This window comes from Triturus cristatus, chromosome 9 (assembly GCF_964204655.1).
Source record: "Triturus cristatus chromosome 9, aTriCri1.1, whole genome shotgun sequence".
NCBI lineage: Eukaryota > Metazoa > Chordata > Amphibia > Caudata > Salamandridae > Triturus > Triturus cristatus.
In genome coordinates, this window is record NC_140592.1 from 1159256105 (window position 1) to 1159275673 (window position 19569).

The 19569-nt window shown below is 50.9% G+C and overlaps 1 protein-coding gene across 4 annotated transcripts in view; it reads left to right on the plus strand.

The window, feature by feature from the left end:
* The first annotated feature begins 8214 nt into the window (after window positions 1-8214).
* The window catches only part of SLC8A3 (solute carrier family 8 member A3), a 454394-nt gene continuing 443039 nt past the window's right edge, over window positions 8215-19569 (plus strand). For all 4 annotated transcript variants that reach the window (XM_085627127.1, XM_085627129.1, XM_085627128.1 and 1 more), the window contains exon 1: window positions 8215-8730. The gene's annotated coding sequence lies outside the window, so the exon portion shown is untranslated. The remainder of the gene's footprint in view (window positions 8731-19569) is intronic.

The window sequence follows — 19569 nt, forward strand, 5'->3', positions numbered from 1 at the left end:
TATTATATTGTGTTCAAGATTTTACAATGTAATGTATTGTACTTTTATGATTTTATTATGAAATTGAATAAAGTTTCTCATTGATTGAATGATATACTTGCAGTCTAACTTCAGAACTTAGGACATTATGTTCTAGAACTCAATCAATAAATCAGGTGGGTTTGTGAAGTGCGACTACTCACCTGCAAGGGTCCCAAAGTGCTGAGCGGGAAGGGGGTGGCTGATCCTTCTGGGTGAGGAGGTTCAGTCAAAGAGCCAGGTCTTAAGGTCCTTCCTGAACTGTGTCAATGACGTGGATTGTCTGAGGTGGAGGGGCAGGGTGTTTCAGCTCTTGGTAGCTACATAGGAGAAGGATCTTCCTCTGGTTCTAGAGTTGTGGATCAGTGAGACAAAGGCCAAGGCGAGTTGGGCGGAGCGGAGTTGTCTGACGGGTGTGTGGAAGGCGAGGCGGTGCTTCAGATATTCTGGTCCTGCATTGTGGAGAGCTTTGTAGGCATGTGTGAGGAGCTTGAAGGTGATTCTCTTTTGATTGGGAGCCAGTGGAGTTGTCGGAGGTGTTGTGTTATGTGGCTGCGGCGGGGGATATCGAGGACCAGTCTGGCTGCAGCATTTTAGGCTTTCTGTAGTTTCCTGGGATGTTTCTGGGTGACGCTGGCATAGAGTGCGTTGCTGTAGTCCAGTCTTCTGGTGATGAGTGCGTGGGTGACAGTCTTTCTAGATTCTGTGGGTAGCCATTTGAAAGTCTTTCGAAGTAGGCTGAGCGTGTGGAAACAGGATGAGGCTACTGCGTTGATTTGGTGGTTCATTAAGAGTGAGGAGTCCAGTATGATGCCAAGGTTGTGGGCATGGTCCGTAGGGTTTGGAGGGGTTCCTAGTGTAGCAGGCCACCAGGAGTCGTCCCAAGCTGAGGGGGTGGCTTCCAGGATGAGTACTTTGGACTTGTCTCAAGTTGAGCTTGAGGCAGCTGTCTTGCATCCAGATAGCGACTGCCTTCATTCCGTTGTGAAAGTTGATTCTGGCTGTTGTGGGTTCGTTGGTGAGGGAGACGGTCAGCTGGGTGTCATCAGCGTAGGAGACAATGTTGAGTCTATGGCTTCTGAACTGACTGATGTATGCCGAAAGTGTGTGCTAAACCTGAAGATTAATGTTCTAGGAGTGTAGGATCAGCACCAAGAGGGGTGGCGTTGGTAAATAAATCATATAATATAAAAATATACATATATTGAGCCTGATTGTAGTCATGGAGGTAGCATTTTCCTGACGGGTATAACATGCATACATGCATAGTGACTGAAAACTAAGTGGTGTGCTGTACAACTGTAAAATACACATACAGAGTGACCAATCAAGTGACATAATGTTCTAGAAATGTGAGCATTCATATATACACACACAATATGACAGCAGAACGCTGGGTAGAATGTTCTGGAACTAGGGCATATCATGGAAGTCATTTAGGGGTTACCAGGGGTCGCAGCGACCCCTGACTTGCCCCTTGCAACCCATGGCACTGCTTTTGTGAGCCCTGACCTAAGAGGTGTTAAAATCAGTGCCTGGAATACAGCATCTGCTCTGCCTTTTGGACGGCGTTTGGAGTTCCCTCTCCTTGTTTTTTGTCATTTTTTTATTACACTAATAGGAGTATTCCATTATTCACTATTAGTGTAGTAAAAATGGACTATCATTAGCTGAAATATTACCTTCCCTGGCAGCTGAAAGTAAAAAAAATGTTTTTAAATGTATGTTGCATGCATGCTTGCAGATGAGAGTGTGCTTATGTGAGAGTGCGGGTATGTGTGAATGTCTGCATGTGTTAGCATGTGTGTGTGAGTGAAAGTAAAGCTCAAATGGCGTGTGATGTCACTTCCGCTATCCTTGGGATTTTGTTAAATTGACTTCCATGAGGTATTTAGCTGCCTACAGCTATAGGACTTGGATCCGTACCAAAATTAGAAATTGCCTACAAACCCATGGAAATGCATACAAGCAATGTATTTGCATTTCCTTGTAGTACAATGTCCCACAACTGCAGGAAACGAGCACATGCATAAATACAGAATGCACATGGTGGCATGCGCATGTCATTGTAGAGGCACGCTTTACCTGGACCAACGGCCCTATCCACAAATGACACCCGAGTCAGTGGTGTAATGAAACTTGAGGGAGCCCCCCCCCCCCTTGCAAGGTACATGGAGGACCCCCCTCTGGACTTCATCAGGAACTCTCAAGTCAGGATACTGTGCTGAGGGGGCACCTGGAGCTTAGGGCCCCCAACACCACGGGGGCTGCGGGGGCCCATGTGAACCGGGTAACAGGAGGGCCGGGCTGTCTGCAGCGAAGTCCAGCACAGCATCTTGAAGCCCACGAATACCCCAATAGCAGATGTGCACCCGCTGCTTACCAATCGTTGACTCCCATGAGTCTCTGGGGGAGGGACATGGCTTGATGATGTCAGTAGTCGCCATTGTCCTTCCTCCTATGTTGTCATGGAGCGTATTTTAGTATCAGGCCTCAAAATGTCTGTCCGGGAAACTTAAAGATTAGAATCTAGGCATAATTTAGGGACTGTAATGGAATTAAGCACACTTAGGGCAACTTTACAGAAGCTTTACGCTTGTGCATATAAAGAGCCGGGCAAATCCATCTGTATCAGATTTTCCTGCTAGTGTTATTGAATTCAGCAAATGGCATTTGCACCGGGAAAATATGGCCCCAAATGAATCCACACTATATATGCTGTACTTGCATAGTCCACGGAGACCATGTATCCAGTTTTTAAATGTCAAAGAGGGAATTAGCTTTGAAACAAAACCTGTTGATAATCAGTTTGGCCTATTTTTTTTTATCATTCCTGTTTACGAAGTGCAGTTTTATTTGTTCTTAGTCTCAATGACACATTATGCAGGTTTAGCAATGGTTCTAATTTTTAAATCTTGCGGTAATAATGGTGGGGGCAGAATATGTCTGTTCCATTGCATGTAATACATGTAGCAACACGGTGCAAATTGGTTTTGCACAGCTGTTTCCATCCAGTGCAAAGTCCTGATATACTATCCTTTCTTGGAGGATGCAGGTTGTTGAGACAAACATATCCCTTGACTCGTATTGTATTCTTGTATTTGTATATCCATTCAGGCTCATGACGGTATAACAAAGCCCTCTGATTTCCTTTGGGTTGCTGGTTGAAAAGGGTATCGTTGTAGGTTTACATATATGTAGGGCCACTGAAATTATGCGATTATGCAGTTGTGGCTTTTCCCCACAATTATGGACTTTCTGCATGTGCCGCTCAATCCATAATCTGCTGCAAAATCTGTGAATTTTAGCAAACAAAAAATTGATTCTAGCTCAAACGGGTCAAAGGTTACTACAACGTAGTGACATGTTGCCGCGCACTGGAAGGTCCTTCACTATGGTTGACTTGTCACTTTTCAGTTGCTTTTTGATGGGGTTTGGTATTAAACTGATGCAAAAATGATCCAATGATAAAGTAATATTATCGAAAATGTTTTGCATTACCCCACATAATTTGCCTTTTTTCTTGCCGCCTAATGTATTCATTTGTTAGAGCAAAGGGTATACCCAAGGATCACTGGGACCTGGGTGTAGAGCAGTATAGAAGGATGGTCCCAGAGCACATATACTTAAAGAGCAAAATCAAAAAGAAGCATCAAAAAATAGAAAAGCGATAAAGTAGTGCCAAAGTGTTATTTAATCACACTTAGCAAAAAAATCATTTCTTTTCAGGAAAATATCTACAATACTTAAGCAAAATACAAAGCAACAAAGTGCCCGGAAAAGGCGGGGTGAGGGGGGGAAGTGATATGAGTAAGAAAAAGGGGGGCAAGTGACTTCAAATCTTAACAGTATCACAAATCAATTGTCCGGCATACTATTCTATGCCACATAATCAAACAGAAATGCATTCCTTGGATATACAATCGTTTGAGCAACCATGTACATTAGAACAAACACAGTGCAAAATACACTAATGATGGTACTGGTATCAGTTATATGTCGACGTTTCGACCCTTTAACACAGGTAGGGTGTTTAGGTTCTTACTGACGGGGTCTTCTTCAGGACATGGTGACAGTGGGGAGGGGGGGCACCATATAGAAGGAATAGAACCTAATAGGTACTGACTGGACGTCGAAGACAAAGGGGCTGTAAGGCTCCATGGGCGGTGGAAGTGAAAGACACTTAATCAAGATAGTTCTGGAAAGGTAAACTTTGAAGCAGCGTCGCTGGCCGTGGAAATACCATCGGTTGGAAACGTGAAATGAATCACAATAAGTTTTAGCCTCGTCAATCACACGGGGAGCTTGTTTCTTCCGAGAATGACACTGCCACTTAGGGCCTCAATATGATGGCAGTGGGACGAGCATCCGACCACCATCGCAGCGGGATTGAGACTGCCCGACAAGCAGACGGCGGTCCCACCTGCCATATTTTGATAAGACGGCTGTGTAGGTTGTAGTAAACTGCATCATTCAACTGCGGCTTGTGCTGCAGCCCGTAAAAGGGCGCAGCACAAGCCGCAGTAGAAAAAGGCATGTTTTCAAACATTCATGCACTGTGTGTCAGGCACTATGTGGTGTCTGGCACACAGAGCATTGATGTTTGGAGGGGAGCCACATGTGCCTCCTACTAGCCACTTAGCACTGGACCATGGGGGCCCTGCTTGGGGCTCGCAAAGTCCGTTTCCGTCTGCCTTTTGATGGCGGTGGGACAGCCTTAAAAAGGCATTCAGGAAGGGTCTATTGTGATCCTGACAGCGGTGCCTGAGCAGGCACCTCCTCCATTCAGGATCACGATTCCGACAGCCGCCCCGACTGATTATGTAGATCTTCTCCGAGGTGGCAGTCCATCCCCCGAGATTCAAGGGTCTGACTGCCTGCATCGTAATGCGGCGGTCAGCCCGAAGGGCTGTCTGTTGGTGGTACCACCACTGACGGCTTGTCGGTGGCAGTCCCGCCGGCATCGTTATGTGCCCCTTAGTTTGGTCCTTCCCTGTTGCATAACTCCAGCGGCTCTGCATACATGGAAGTGGTGGGTGTGGTGTCTGAAGTGCAGGGAGTTGCTGCACATAAGTAGGGAGACTTGTAGAATAGTGTGAGAATACACACACCTGGATCCATATCATGTTTTATTCCAGAGTTCATTATTTCATATTAGTGATTAGCCAGCCACGTACCAGGTTTCTAAAGCTTTCTGAAATAAAGATTGTTGTAAATTAGTCTTATTCTGGCAGGAATCTAGTTCCATGTCTTAAATGTTTGAACTGAGAGAAGTTTCCATCAGTGAAAGATTTTCGAAGGAAGAATTGTTCAAAAGTCCATCCAAACTAGATGGAAGAGCGCTGGTTGGTGATAGGTGCGGGGTTTGTGCTATTAAAGGAAGGTCTAGAGCTGTGAGTGGCATGATGAACTGTGCACATTGCGTTGAAAGTGAGACACCTGCTGCCCCCATGGAGCCAGCGTAGAGTCTGATGTGCTGGAGATGGGTGTCCATACATTAAGGTTAAGACACTGTGTTGCAGCTGCACTTTAGATTCTATGGACCTTCTGAATCACATGAGGGATGCTCCAAGGTATGTACCACTGGCATTGTCCACACTGGAGAGTACACAGTTTATGGTGGCCTGGAAGCTTCAAGTGAAACCCAGAGAAGGAATGTTCAATGTAGGCATCTCACCATGTACAAGGATCCACCCGTAACTTGATTCACTTGAGGAACAAGCGAAAGGTTTGAATCTGTTATCACACCCGGATGCTTCAGTCAGCACGATGGGTTTGGAGGTGGCCCAAGTTCTGTTGGCCAGATACTGGAGGATGATAGATGAGCCATTTACCACAAGACAGGATCTGAGTTTCTGACCTGTTTAGCTTGAGTTATAGAGGAGGGGTGATGGAGGTAGATGTTAAGGAGGAGAGGATGATGGAGGAAGACGTTAAAGAGGAGGGGTGATGGAGGTAGATGTTAATGAGGAGTGCGTGATGGAGGTAGATCTTAACGAGAAGGGGTGATCGAAGTAGACATTAAAAGGGAGTGGGTGATGTAGATAGACATTAAAGAGGAGGGGGTGATGGAGGAAAACATTAAAGAGGACAGGGTGATGGAGGTAGACATTAAAGAGGATATGGTGATGGAGGTAAACGTCAAAGAGGAGATGATGATGAAGGTATACATTAAAAAGGAGGGGTGATGGAGGTAGATGTTAAGAAGGACGGGGTGATGGAGGTAGACGTTAAGAAGGACGGGGTGATGGAGGTAGACGTTAAGGAGGATGGGGTCATGGAGGTAGATGTTGAAGAGGAGGTGGTGATAGAGGTAGACGTTAAAAAGCAGGGGTGATGGAGGCAGACGTTAAAGAGTAGAGAGTGATGAAGAAAGACATTAAAAAAGAGGGGGTGATGGAGGTAGATGTTAAAGAGGACGGAGGGATGGAGGTAGATGTATAAAAGGAGGGGGTGATGGATGTAGATGTTACAGATGACCGGGTGTTGGAGGTCAACATTAAAAAGGATGGGGTGATGGAGGTAGATGTTAAAGAGGTGTGGTGATGGAGGTAGATGTATAAAAGGAGGGGGTGATGGAGGTAGACGTAAAGGAGGATGGGGTGATGGAGGTAGATGTTGAAGAGGAGGTGGTGATAGAGGTAGACGTTAAAAAGCAGGGGTGATGGAGGTAGGCGTTAAAGAGGACAGAGAGTTGAAGATAGACATTAAAAAAGAGGGGGTGATGGAGGTAGATGTTACAGAGGACCGGGTGTTGAAGGTCGACATTAAAAAGAGGAGGGGTGATGGCCGATTCTTTGGGATCTCCAGCAGCTGCGCGGGAAGAGGTGAGTGTCAGTGCGAGGGATCTGCTGGAGAGATAGGGAAAGACCGTGCCTTGTGCTCTGATGGTGCCGAGTGCCCGCAGCAAGGTAGGACGATGTGCTGCTTCAACCGCAGAGGGAAGATGTAAGAGCAGAAGCGCTGGTACTTCATCATGCACCATCATCTTGATGCCATCCCATGCCACAATCAATGTTGATCCCTTGCCCGGACCAGGATGGGTGCTGTTGAGATGCCCACGAGTAGACGGCTCTTCTAGGAGGGCTGATGATAGGCTGTGGGCAGCTCTTTCTGTGACTGTGCCAAGGAAAGGACTATTGTTAACAGAACAATCATTAGAAGGAGTCATCGGGGTCCTGCCTGCCCTTGTGCCTTCCTCTGCATCAGAACCCAGGCAGGGAAAAGTTCGAATGGAGCCCAACGCCTGGTGCATGTCTCTTCAAACAAGGGACCTACCTGGCCTCAGGCAGCCATAGCAGTCACCTGTGCCAAGTGCAATCGTGTTCACAAATGCACGTGTTCACATCTATGTGTGCCCAAATAGTGGAAAATATTTGTACATATTCTAGACTTGCAGGATGTTCAAACCTAACAAAGTTGCTCTAGAATAGCACCTCGAAAGAGACTGCTGGACTATTTTAGTGACAGCTACAGAGGCATCCAGAAACTGGATAGCGCCGGAGTAACTTAAGCAGGTATGTTACAAAATGTCCTTACTGTGTGTGTCTGAGATTGAGTCTGCTCACACAACCTCTATGCATGTGTTCAAGAACACACTGTGCTACAGGGTGCAGCCAGAAGGCGAAGAGGACAACCTCAAAATGTTATTATCGTGGCTATATAAATATCAACTGTGGTCCGTGGTGTGCTTTTTGTGTACTCATGCCATCGGGTAAAGAAAGGTACCACCACTGTTGTGCTCGTGTGCGCCAAAATCCCTTCTGCAAAGCGCTTCGAGGCAGTACAAATTGTCGTTTCATTAGCAACCTAAATAAATACAAAATAAATGTGTCTCTCTTGAAATAACACGGCGAGAAACACCATGTGTTCTTAATTTACTAGTTCCTGAGGAGGTGTACTTAAAGCGCCACGCTGTTTGAGCAGCCGCCTCGGCGCGCTTTTAATATGTTATCCCTGCCTATTGAGCGTTTTGTGTCCACCCACAGTAACGCGGGTTATCCGTATGGCACATTTCAGGCAGACAGGGGGATAGAGGAGGACCCCACTGTCAGACCCCGGAGGAAGCAGCGCCCCCCTCCCTCCCTCCCCTTCTGAGGCAGCACATGCCCCCCGCAGCCCTGCTGCCTCACAGGATGACGGTGCTCAGTTTGTGGGCTGAGAGATTGGTTCCCGGGCCGGGTTGGTGTTCTTGCTGCAGTCACTGTGTGTGCATCCCCCACCCCTCTCCTCCTCCTCCCAGGTCTGCCTGCACCGCCTGAGATGCTTGCACTACTCAGCTGAATCCCGCCGCTGCCTGGCGCGCGCAAACAGGGGAAGCCCAGCAGAGATGGCTCTCGGCATCTAGCGTCCAGGAGCAGCACAGGAGGCGGGGGCAGCAGATCTGGGAAAATACACCGGCCCCCCTTCATCGTCATATTCCGCATCATCTTCGTCAGCCCCTGTCCTCGACCCCCTGCTTGAGAGAGGCGCGCGCTGCAAGGCAGAGGCCGGGGTGGATGGTCGCCTTTAACCCCTCACCTCCTGGCCCCTCTGCTCCAATCTCCGGCCGCCCTGACAGCTGCAGAGAGCAGAGTAGACGGGGAGGGCTTCGGCCGGGCTGGCAGACTGGAGTGACATGCGAGAGGAGCCGGGCGCAGAGGAGGCGAGCAGCCCTGCCTGAGGGGGACGGAGCAGCACGGAGGGGCGACACCCGAGGGACCGCCAGGAGGGGTGAGTAGCAGGCCGGGCAGAGGGGGAGGGGGGCAGCTCCAGCTGGGTTCATCCTCCTGGGGGCTGCAGCCATCTCTGCCGCCCAGTGCAGAAGGTGAGATATGTTCATCTGAGGGCGGCATGTCTGTATGTGTGTGGTTTAGAGGTGGACTGGCCTAGTGGGAGAGGGGTCACTTCCTGACAGCCGGTGACCCTGTAAGGACGGTTGGACCCGAGCAGTCACCTCCTGCAGAGGGAGTATAATTCGACTGTATTTGCCTCTGGATACTGAAATGGCCGGAGCAAAGTCAGTTACACGCAGAGAGGGTATGTGGCGGACTACATGCCACGGAGGAGGGCGCATAGGGATGGGGCAGTCAGTCACTGACAACGTGACTCACTGCGCGCAGCAAGCCTCAAAAGACTACCGTAGGGCCGGGTCAGAGTCAGTCAAACTGCAGTGCGTTGATTCACAAGCGGATCTGACCCCAGCCCTTTCAGCGTGCTCTGCAGTAGGCCAGTCCAGCTGTGCCGCTGAGAGTGCCTTGAGGGAAGCCACTCTTTCGTGGAGGGGGGGAGGGGGGCGCTGTATGCACCGGGATTTGGTGGGGAAACCCCTTTGCCTTGTCAGGGCTGCTGCTGGCAGGGGCTCTCTCTTAGGATGTGCTGCAGCTGCAAACACAGGTCGTTCTTACAAGCAGTAGTCACCAGTTTTATTTGGGGGGGGGGGGGGCGCTGGAATGACAATTGCGAGGGAATCTCCGCGCTCACGCCCCCAGAATTTGCTAGCGTAATCCGGGTGTCTCCAAGTGCACAGGCGAAAAGCGCTGCTTGTGAAGTGACTATATGGCCAAACAACGTGCATATTTGTGATGAGTTCATGTGTGTGAGATTCGCGGAAGTGGACGCCGGGCGTTGGACCACGTAGGCCTCTGTATATTTTGGCTGCGCATAAAACCGCGGTCCTGAGGGGCCGTCCGTGCTCATGTGTGGGCTACGCAGGTTTGGTACTGCGGTCTCAGGGACGCGGGGATGCGCGCTACAGAGACAGAGGGATGTGCGCATGGTGCGCTGGGGCAATTGCGGCGAGTTGCCTGCCCCGCCACTCCGTGACCGCCTCCTACCCCGGCAGCAGTAGTGACAGATCCGGGACAGCTGCGCTCCGGCTCCCGGAGACCTTGTTTACCGTGCCCGCTTCTCGGGTGTCAAATATAGTCGCTGCTGCGCCAGCCTCTTCCCTAAATAGGGCACGAGCGGGCACCTACGGCGGAGCAGGAGAAAGGGGTTCCGGGGCTCCCCTGAGAGAGAGTAGGAGGGGGGGTCTGGGGGAATCCTCTCCCTCCGCCAGGAATGTATCACGCAGCTGGCACTAGCGCAGCAGGTGCAGTGATACCGGGGCATAAGGCTGAGAGGGGCTGATTGCACACCAGATATAGTTGGCTTTTACTACCCAACCGATGGCCAGGACAGCATTTTCATTGCTTGCACGAGAGCTCATGGTCCTATCCAATCAGGTGTTCTTTATCCACATTAGCAAACGACTCGAGGCACGTTTTTAAAGGCCGTTCTGTAGGTGCACGGTTCTGACTCACAGCGCTGCGAATCCTGAAGGTAGCTATGCGCGTTTATAAGTCAAGACAAGATAAGATAAGCTGTTAGCAGAAATGGACACCCTCAGGTCGAGGTTCTGATCCAGTGGCCCTCAGGTTGAGGTTCTGATCCAGTGGCCCTCAGGTTGAGGCTCTGATCCAGTGACCCTCAGGTTGAGGTTCTGATCCTGTGGCCCTCAGGTTGAGGTTCTGATCCTGTGGCCCTCAGGTTGAGGTTTCGATCCAGTGGCCCTCAGGTTGAGGATCTGATCCAGTGGCCCTCAGGTTGAGGTTCTGATCCAGTGGCCCTCAGGTTGAGGTTCTGATCCTGTGGCCCTCAGGTTGAGGTTTCGATCCAGTGGCCCTCAGGTTGAGGTTTCGATCCAGTGACCCTCAGGTTGAGGCTCTGATCCAGTGGCCCTCAGGTTGAGGTTCTGATCCAGTGGCCCTCAGGTTGAGGTTCTGATCCAGTGGCCCTCAGGTTGAGGCTCTGATCCAGTGGCCCTCAGGTTGAGGTTCTGATCCTGTGGCCCTCAGGTTGAGGTGTCGATCCAGTGGCCCTCAGGTTGAGGCTCTGATCCAGTGGCCCTCAGGTTGATGTTCTGATCCAGTGGCCCTCAGGTTGAGGTTCTGATCCTGTGGCCCTCAGGTAGAGGTTTCGATCCAGTGGCCCTCAGGTTGAGGTTTCGATCCAGTGGCCCTCAGGTTGAGGCTCTGATCCAGTGGCCCTCAGGTTGAGGTTCTGATCCAGTGGCCCTCAGCTTGAGGCTCTGATCCAGTGGCCCTCAGGCTGAGGTTCTGATCCAGTGGCCCTCAGGTTGAGGTTCTGATCCAGTGGCCCTCAGGTTGAGGCTCTGATCCAGTGGCCCTCAGGTTGAGGTTCTGATCCTGTGGCCCTCAGGTTGAGGTTTCGATCCAGTGGCCCTCAGGTAGAGGTTCCGATCCAGTGGCCCTCGGGTTGAGGTTCTGATTCAGTGGCCCTCAGGTTGAGGTTCCGATCCTGTGGCCCTCAGGTTGAGGTTCCGATCCAGTGGCCCTCAGGTTGAGGTTCTGATCCAGTGGCCCTCAGTTTGAGGTTCCGATCCAGTGGCCCTCAGGTTGAGGCTCTGATCCAGTGGCCCTCAGGTTGAGGTTCTGATCCAGTGGCCCTCAGGTTGAGGTTCTGATCCTGTGGGCCTCAGGTTGAGGTTCTGATCCAGTGGCCCTCAGGTTGAGGTTCTGATCCAGTGGGCCCTAGAGTGAAGTTCTGATCCAGTGGCCCTCAGGTTGAGGTTCCGATCCTGTGGCCCTCAGGTTGAGGTTCCGATCCAGTGGCCCTCAGGTTGTGATTCTGATCCAGTGGCCCTCAGGTTGAGGTTTCGATCCAGTGGCCCTCAGGTTGAGACTCTTATCCAGTGGCCCTCAGGTTGAGGTTCAGATCCAGTGGCCCTCAGGTTGAGGTTCCGATCCAGTGGCCCTCAGGTTGATCCAGTGGCCCTCAGGTTGAGGTTCCGATCCACTGGCCCTCAGGTTGAGGCTCTGATCCACTGGCCCTCAGGTTGAGGTTTCGATCCAGTGGCCCTCAGGTTGAGGTTCTGATCCAGTGGCCCTCAGGTTGAGTTTCCGATCCAGTGGCCCTCAGGTTGAGGTTCTGATCCAGTGGCCCTGGCCCTCAGGTTGAGGTTCTGATTCAGTGGGCCTTAGGTTGAAGTTCTGATCCAGTGGGCCTCAGGTTGAAGTTCTGATCCAGTGGCCCTCAGGTTGAGCCTCATGTACAGATCCACTGGTCCTTGGCTGGAGAGGTTTTTCTTTCGTCAAAAGTAGAGCCTGTTGCACTGAACCTGAGGCTTCAGGTCAGGGGCAGAAACAGTGGCTCCTGGTTTGAGCAGTCAGCTGAACAATAGAACCCATGACCCTACGAAGAAGGATTTAAGAAAGCAAGAGAACTTATTAGGTTGCAGGGTCGAGTCACAAACACAACCTATGACTTTCAGGGTGAAAGACTGAGTCCAGAATCGCAGCTGAGACCCCGATGGTGAGGGACTGGATCACAGAACTTAACGCCCTGAGTTTGAGGGATTGAATAAAGAACTTAACTTTTGATCCCTGCCCGATCCTGTTGAGGAGGCCACGGATCACGCAGGGGTGACTGGGCCAGACCTGTAGGGGGTGAGACCTTTAACCACTGCTTTCTCGGGCCGTGCCTGCTGCCCTGCTATGGCTCTGCAAACTGGGCTACGTACAACCCTTTCTGCACTTGACTCTTAGTCGTAGCCTAGGCGAGCAGCCACAGGCTTCCCAGGGAGGGTGTAGCGTGGGGGTCACTCAGGATCAAAATCAATCCCGCTCCCTCGGCAGCGCAATGAGATCAATGTCCCGCCCAGTGCGTCTCCTTGTAGAAAAGAAAAGTACTTTATCACACCGAAAACAGAGAATTCCACTGCACAATCAATAACGCATGAAGGCCCGCTTCATGCAGGGTCCGCGTAAGTATTTGAGGGGCCCTGGGCAAGACATACTTTGGGGGCACCTGCAAGGCACACATTTGGAATGTTATTACCCATTTCCTGCTAACTCAAGCCCAGTAATTCTACACACGACAAATGTATCTGATAACCTCTGACAAGATAACACAAAAAAAGATGAAATATACCTTATAACCTGACATGGGGTAGAAATGATAGTGTCAGAGGTAGAGAGGAAGAAAGGCTTAGATAGAGAAATAGAATAGACAGAGGTCAAAGAAAGAAAGGTCATTTTCCCAGGAGGCCCTTTGGAAGGTGGGGTTCCTGGGCAATTGCCAGTTTGCCCATGTCTTAAAATGTCTGTGGGTTCGTGGGTATGCGTCTTTGTGCTCTAGCGACTTCAACCAGCTTCTCCACCTGCCCCTCATGGGTACCTCTGTCTCTGGGCTCCCCCCCCCCCCCCCCCCCTCCCTCAGGTTCAGTTCTCAAGGTGGATCGGTGGGCGCAGTTTGCACCCCTCCTTTCCTTGATCTAGTCTTAGCACTCAGACCTGGGCCTGTTAAGTCTCTCACTAACTTCCTAGTAGCGGCGCAGGGCCACATATCGGCCTCCTGCAGCAGCAGGCTCTCACCAGCAGCAGTATCCTCCAGACGGCACACAGCAGTCTTCTCAGGAGTGATGCTCTAGCCGGGCAGTCTTCTCAGGAGTGATGCTGTAGCCGGGCAGTCTTCTCAGGAGTGATGCTCTAGCCGGGCAGTCTTCTCAGGAGTGATGCTGTAGCCGGGCAGTCTTCTCAGGAGTGATGCTCTAGCCGGGCAGTCTTCTCAGGAGTGATGCTCTGGCCGGGCAGTCTTCTCAGGAGTGATGCTCTAGCCGGGCAGTCTTCTCAGGAGTGATGCTGTAGCCGGGCAGTCTTCTCAGGAGTAATGCTCTGGCCGGGCAGTCTTCTCAGGAGTGATGCTGTAGCCGGGCAGTCTTCTCAGGAGTGATGCTCTGGCCGGGCAGTCTTCTCAGGAGTGATGCTCTGGCCGGGCAGTCTTCTCAGGAGTGATGCTGTAGCCAGGCAGTCTTCTCAGGAGTGATGCTCTAGCCGGGCAGTCTTCTCAGGAGTGATGCTGTAGCCGGGCAGTCTTCTCAGGAGTGATGCTGTAGCCGGGCAGTCTTCTCAGGAGTGATGCTCTAGCCGGGCAGTCTTCTCAGGAGTGATGCTGTATCCGGGCAGTCTTCTCAGGAGTGATGCTCTAGCCGGGCAGTCTTCTCAGGAGTGATGCTCTGGCCGGGCAGTCTTCTCAGGAGTGATGCTGTAGCCGGGCAGTCTTCTCAGGAGTGATGCTGTAGCCGGGCAGTCTTCTCAGGAGTGATGCTCTAGCCGGGCAGTCTTCTCAGGAGTGATGCTCTAGCCGGGCAGTCTTCTCAGGAGTGATGCTCTAGCCGGGCACACAGTGTGTTGCTGAAAGGATAGCGGCAGGATCAGAGCCATCTGATGGGGTCCCTCTTCTGAGTGGTGGGCTGCAGACCGTGGTTCACTCTGGCGCTCCAGTGGGTACTTGATTCACTACACGGCTCACTCCATTACTCCAGTGAGTACTTGGCACTCCTTTTTGAGAGCTAAGGGCACACTCCCCCGGGGCGAAAACCTAAATACTTCACAAAGTGCTTCCAGGGCACCTTTCGGGTCACTTAATATTCCAGACTGGGTCTGACCCAATGAGACACTTGTCAGTGCTGCGGTCTTTCAGTCCACTTGTGGGACACACAGGTTACCAGGAGGCGCCTATCATGGCTTCGGTCGGGCCTACCACACTGGCACAGCACTCTCGGTGCCTGCCGATTCTGACAATGCTAAATAACAAGGATCGCACTACCCAATACAGCAGAACTACGAGTCTTTCAGCGCACTTTCTTTGCAAGTCTATGTCGGACATACCCTACACCAGGGTCAATTACAGCAGTCCCTTGTTATATTATATGTATTTGTAAAGCGTGCTGTCGCCCACCCATGAGGGTCAGCAGTTGCATGGGCCTTATCTCGGGGTAGTAGGGAATGGAGGGGTTACTCGAAGATCCGAGCCTACAACTTTTTACAGAACTCAAGTAGAGAGGAGGAGGCTCTGATGTGTAGTAGGAGGTCACCCAGCTGTGCGGAGGTGTCTGGCAGGTTGATGAAAGGAGATGCAATTGTTCAGGTAGTCCGGGCCAGTGTGTTGTGTAGAGCTTTGAATGTGTGAATGTGGGGGGGAGTAGTTTAAACTGTGCACAATGGTGTATTGGGAGCCAAGGCGTGGTGTGATATGAGTGCAGCGTGCTAAGTTGAGGATGAGACGTGTTGCTCTTGTTCTGGATGGTTTGTAGTGTTTTGATGAGTTGCTTGGTTGGTCCGGCATAGATAGCGTTCCTGTAGTCCAGCCTGTTGGTGGCAAGCGTGTGGGTGATGGTTTCTTTGCTATTGCTCGGGAGCCATTTGAAGATCTTCCTCAGCATCCGCAGGGTGAGGACCAGGGAGTTGAGGTGGCTTTGACCTTTGCAGTTAAGTCAAGCTTGTTATCAGTGATGATTCCCTGACCGTTAGCATGGGTGGGATTAGGTGTGGGTCCGAGGTCGGCCAGCCACCAGGGGAGTCCCATGAGGAGATGTTTCTCTAAAGATCACTACTTTTGTCTTGTCAGTGTTGAGTTTGAGACAGTCGGACTGTCTCAAGCTTAAGGAAATTATGACGCAGACTAAAGAGGAGCAAAGCACATAAAATGTCAGACAACTCAGATATGTGGCACCTCGCTTTCAAGCGCTGGTAAAATTGGGTAATATATCACCGATCGCTTACAGAGCTATACATGAGCAAACCAGCGGCTATAAGCACTATATCGTCATATTGAGTTAGATATCATCTGCAGGTGGTGAACTTGTTCCTTGATTAGGGGGATTTGTCCGAGAGGGACTGTATGAGTTGCGTGTCTTCAGCATATGAGAGGATGTTGATGTTGTGGGCACGGATGAGGTTGGCTTGTGGAGTCATGTATGTGTTGAAGAGGGTAGACCTGAGAGATGAACCTTGAGGCACTCCACTGATGAGTTTATGGGCTTCCGAAGTGTAAGGTGCTGGGCTTGCCATTTGAGATCTATCCATCAAAAAGGAGCAGAAACAGCTGTCCCTTCTATGATCCACTTCTCCTGCAGGGTTGGCGCTTCCTTCTCTCGCTCACAGGTAGGATATCTTGGCACCCAGGTCAGTTCAGTAATTCCTCCTTCAGACCGGACTCCAGGGTATGTTTCTTCACCTCAGGGGAGTTGGCTGTCAGTGCTAGTCCAACCCATAGCTGTGCAGTACCCCAGATCTCTGTGGAGTATCCCCTTCTCAGGAAAAAAGACCACAACAACAACAAACAACGATGGGTCTTACGCTCCCACCACTGTACTGGTTTTGCAGATGGAGGGTGTGTATTCCAGGAATGCTTCCTTGGAACCGGTTTAGGTCAGTTCCATGTCAATGTGTACTGGTCAGGTCATTTTCAGGCCCGGCCTCTGTCTGCAATGATGCTCTGCCCAACACGACAGTCTCCAGGTGTAGTGCCCATCTCAGAAGTACAAAGAGGTGAGAGCAGGCGTCACCCAGCTTCTTATGATCCCTTCTCAGAGATCAGGAAGAGAGACACGAATCTGTATCACTTCAAAGCATTCTTTAACTTAACAACAGATACTGCAGGTCCCACCCAGTACCTCTAGCCACCAACATACAGGCAGCTGCATTTCAGGGTAATTTATAGTCCAATATGTCAGGAAAGGCCCTGGAGCGCCTAAGGAAAGCCCGCCTTCTCTTTCCTCACCATTGCGCCTGGTCTCCACCCTCCAATCCAGGAGATGCCAGCAATACACATGTGCTATCTGGAAAACGCAACCTCTCCTCCATCTTCTACTATGGTCTCGTCTTCCAAAGCGGAGCCCGCAGGCCTGTATCACTCGTTCATGGCAAGTTTTTACATCTAGCACACACACACGCACACACACACACACGCACACATACAAGGCACATGATGTCACTTTCAGAAATCCAGCAGTAGAATTTTATATGAATGGGCCTGTAAGTGCGCATTCATGTCTCACAGGTACAAGGCTGTCACCAACCATGGTAGGCTGCCACCACCACGCTCCACACATCAAAACCCCACACAAAGATGGGGACTCCCCTCTGTCACTACGAGGGTTCATGGTGTGCAAGGTCACCAGTTCAGCACTTGGTCCAAACCCTATCATTGTGAAAAGACTTGGCGTAGGTCAAGGCTCACACGTGTCAATCAGTGTGTGTTTATCTGGCAGGGTCTGGTAACAAGGAGCCTTCTGGCTGGGTCTTCAAGGGACATATTGTTAGCTTGGAGAAATCCAAGGTTGGAGGTTTGGGCCAATAAACATTATGTTATTAGCATTTCTGTAGGACTTACTTATGGAATTTGGACTTCTGGGGTGCTCATTGACCAGAGTCAAAGTGGTCTCTCAGGCTTGTTTAGTTGTGTTTCGTTTGGTTTAGAGGTGAGTTGACAGCCAGGTTAGAATAGACTGCTGCAGATGCATTTGTAGTACAATGAGGATCAGCAGTGCTGTTTATGTGCTGTTTTCTGCGTCTGAAAAGCTCATTTGTCATTATTTCGTAACACTCTTTAAGAGGTGCAATGCTCTTCATTAAACCATCAGTGTCCTTTAAGGCAGCAACATTAACAGTATAACAAGGCGGCATCACGTGGGTCAGAAGCAAGTGGAGGGTGAGAGAAGTAGGGCGTACAGCACATGGAACCTGCACACAGGCACCAGCGCCTAGGGTCACCCCAACCCAAGGTCACCCCAACCTTTTATCCCAATCTTAGAGCCTCCTCTGTGCAGTGAGCAGCCAGTGCATCAGTGCATCAGTTTGTTTCTGCCAGCCAAGAGCCTGTTTGTGTTTGCGGCCTCTGGACTTTCATGTTTTCAGCCACCGTGGGATGGACCGAAGGGAAAACATTGGCCTTACAAAACGAACCCTTGTCAACACTGGCCAGAGTGGCTACTCTACAAAAGAAGCCATCAGCCGGCCTGCCACACTTGGCAGCAATAGCCAGAGTGGCTACTCTACAAAAGAAGCCATCAGCCGGCCTGCCACACTTGGCAGCAATAGCCAGAGTGGCTACTCTACAAAAGAAGCCATCAGCCGGCCTGCCACACTTGGCAGCAATAGCCAGAGTGGCTACTCTACAAAAGAAGCCATCAGCCGGCCTGCCACACTTGGCAGCAATAGCCAGAGTGGCTACTCTACAAAAGAAGCCATCAGCCGGCCTGCCACACTTGGCAGCAATAGCCAGAGTGGCTACTCTACAAAAGAAGCCATCAGCCGGCCTGCCACACTTGGCAGCAATGACCAGAGTGGCTACTCTACAAAAGAAGCCATCAGCCGGCCTCACACTTGGCAGCACTGGCCAGAGTGGCTACTCTACAAAAGAAGCCATCAGCCGGCCTGCCACACTTGGCAGCAATAGCCAGAGTGGCTACTCTACAAAAGAAGCCATCAGCCGGCCTGCCACACTTGACAGCAATAGCCAGAGCGGCTACTCTACAAAAGAAGCCATCAGCCGGCCTGCCACACTTGACAGCAATAGCCAGAGTGGCTACTCTACAAAAGAAGCCATCAGCCGGCCTGCCACACTTGGCAGCAATGGCCAGAGTGGCTACTCTACAAAAGAAGCCATCAGCCGGCCTGCCACACTTGGCAGCAATAGCCAGAGTGGCTACTCTACAAAAGAAGCCATCAGCCGGCCTGCCACACTTGGCAGCAATAGCCAGAGTGGCTACTCTACAAAAGAAGCCATCAGCCGGTCTGCCACACTTGGCAGCAATGGCCAGAGTGGCTACTCTACAAAAGAAGCCATCAGCCGGTCTGCCACACTTGGCAGCAATGGCCAGAGTGGCTACTCTACAAAAGAAGCCATCAGCCGGTCTGCCACACTTGACAGCACTGGCCAGAGTGGCTACTCTACAAAAGAAGCCATCAGCCGGCCTGCCACGAGGCTAATTCCTCCATTGGTACAATTCAGGAAATGTCTCAAAACCCTCCCTTTTACACTCTCATACCATCTTAGACCATCTCTCCCCCTCCCACCCCACTGTGATTAGGGATACCCCCTTGACCAGTATTTTACCAGTCTGATCTGTGCTTCCATTGCAATACAGGAACATCATTAAAATATGTTTTTTGGTCTTTAAAAAACTGAAAGCAACAAATACACCAAAAAGCAAAATATTTCTAATGCTGTTTATACCATTTTAAGCGTTTTTAACCTCTTCCCCGCTCATGACGGAACCGCTCCGTCATGAGCCATGGTTGCCGTGTGCTCATGACGGTGCGGTTCCGTCATGCCACGACCGTTGGCGGCCGCTACGCCCACGCAGCGCTGTTTCCCCGCCTGTGCGGGGGGACAACGCAACTGGGCAGAGTCATGACGGAACCGCTCTGTCATGAGCACAGCTCAACCGTGGCTCATGACGGAGTGGCTCCGTCATGAGCACAGCGCCACCGCGCTGCCCCCCGCACCCCCCAGCGCTGCGGCGGAATTCCCGCCGCAGCGAAAGGGTTAAAGCTAATAGAAGGAGAGGGGTATTTGTCAACAAAGCAATCCACGTTTTTCATGTTTTAATGTTATTGCTATTGCCAACCTATGTATGGCCTGGCATATTGTTTTTGAGACGTGTCATGATGTTTACAAGGACTTGGTCCAGGTTGGAGCTCCCTGTTTTTAAATTGGTTAAAACCCCGCACTTTACAATACCACATCTTTGCTGCTACTTTAGAGGTACTTGCTATCAAGGCG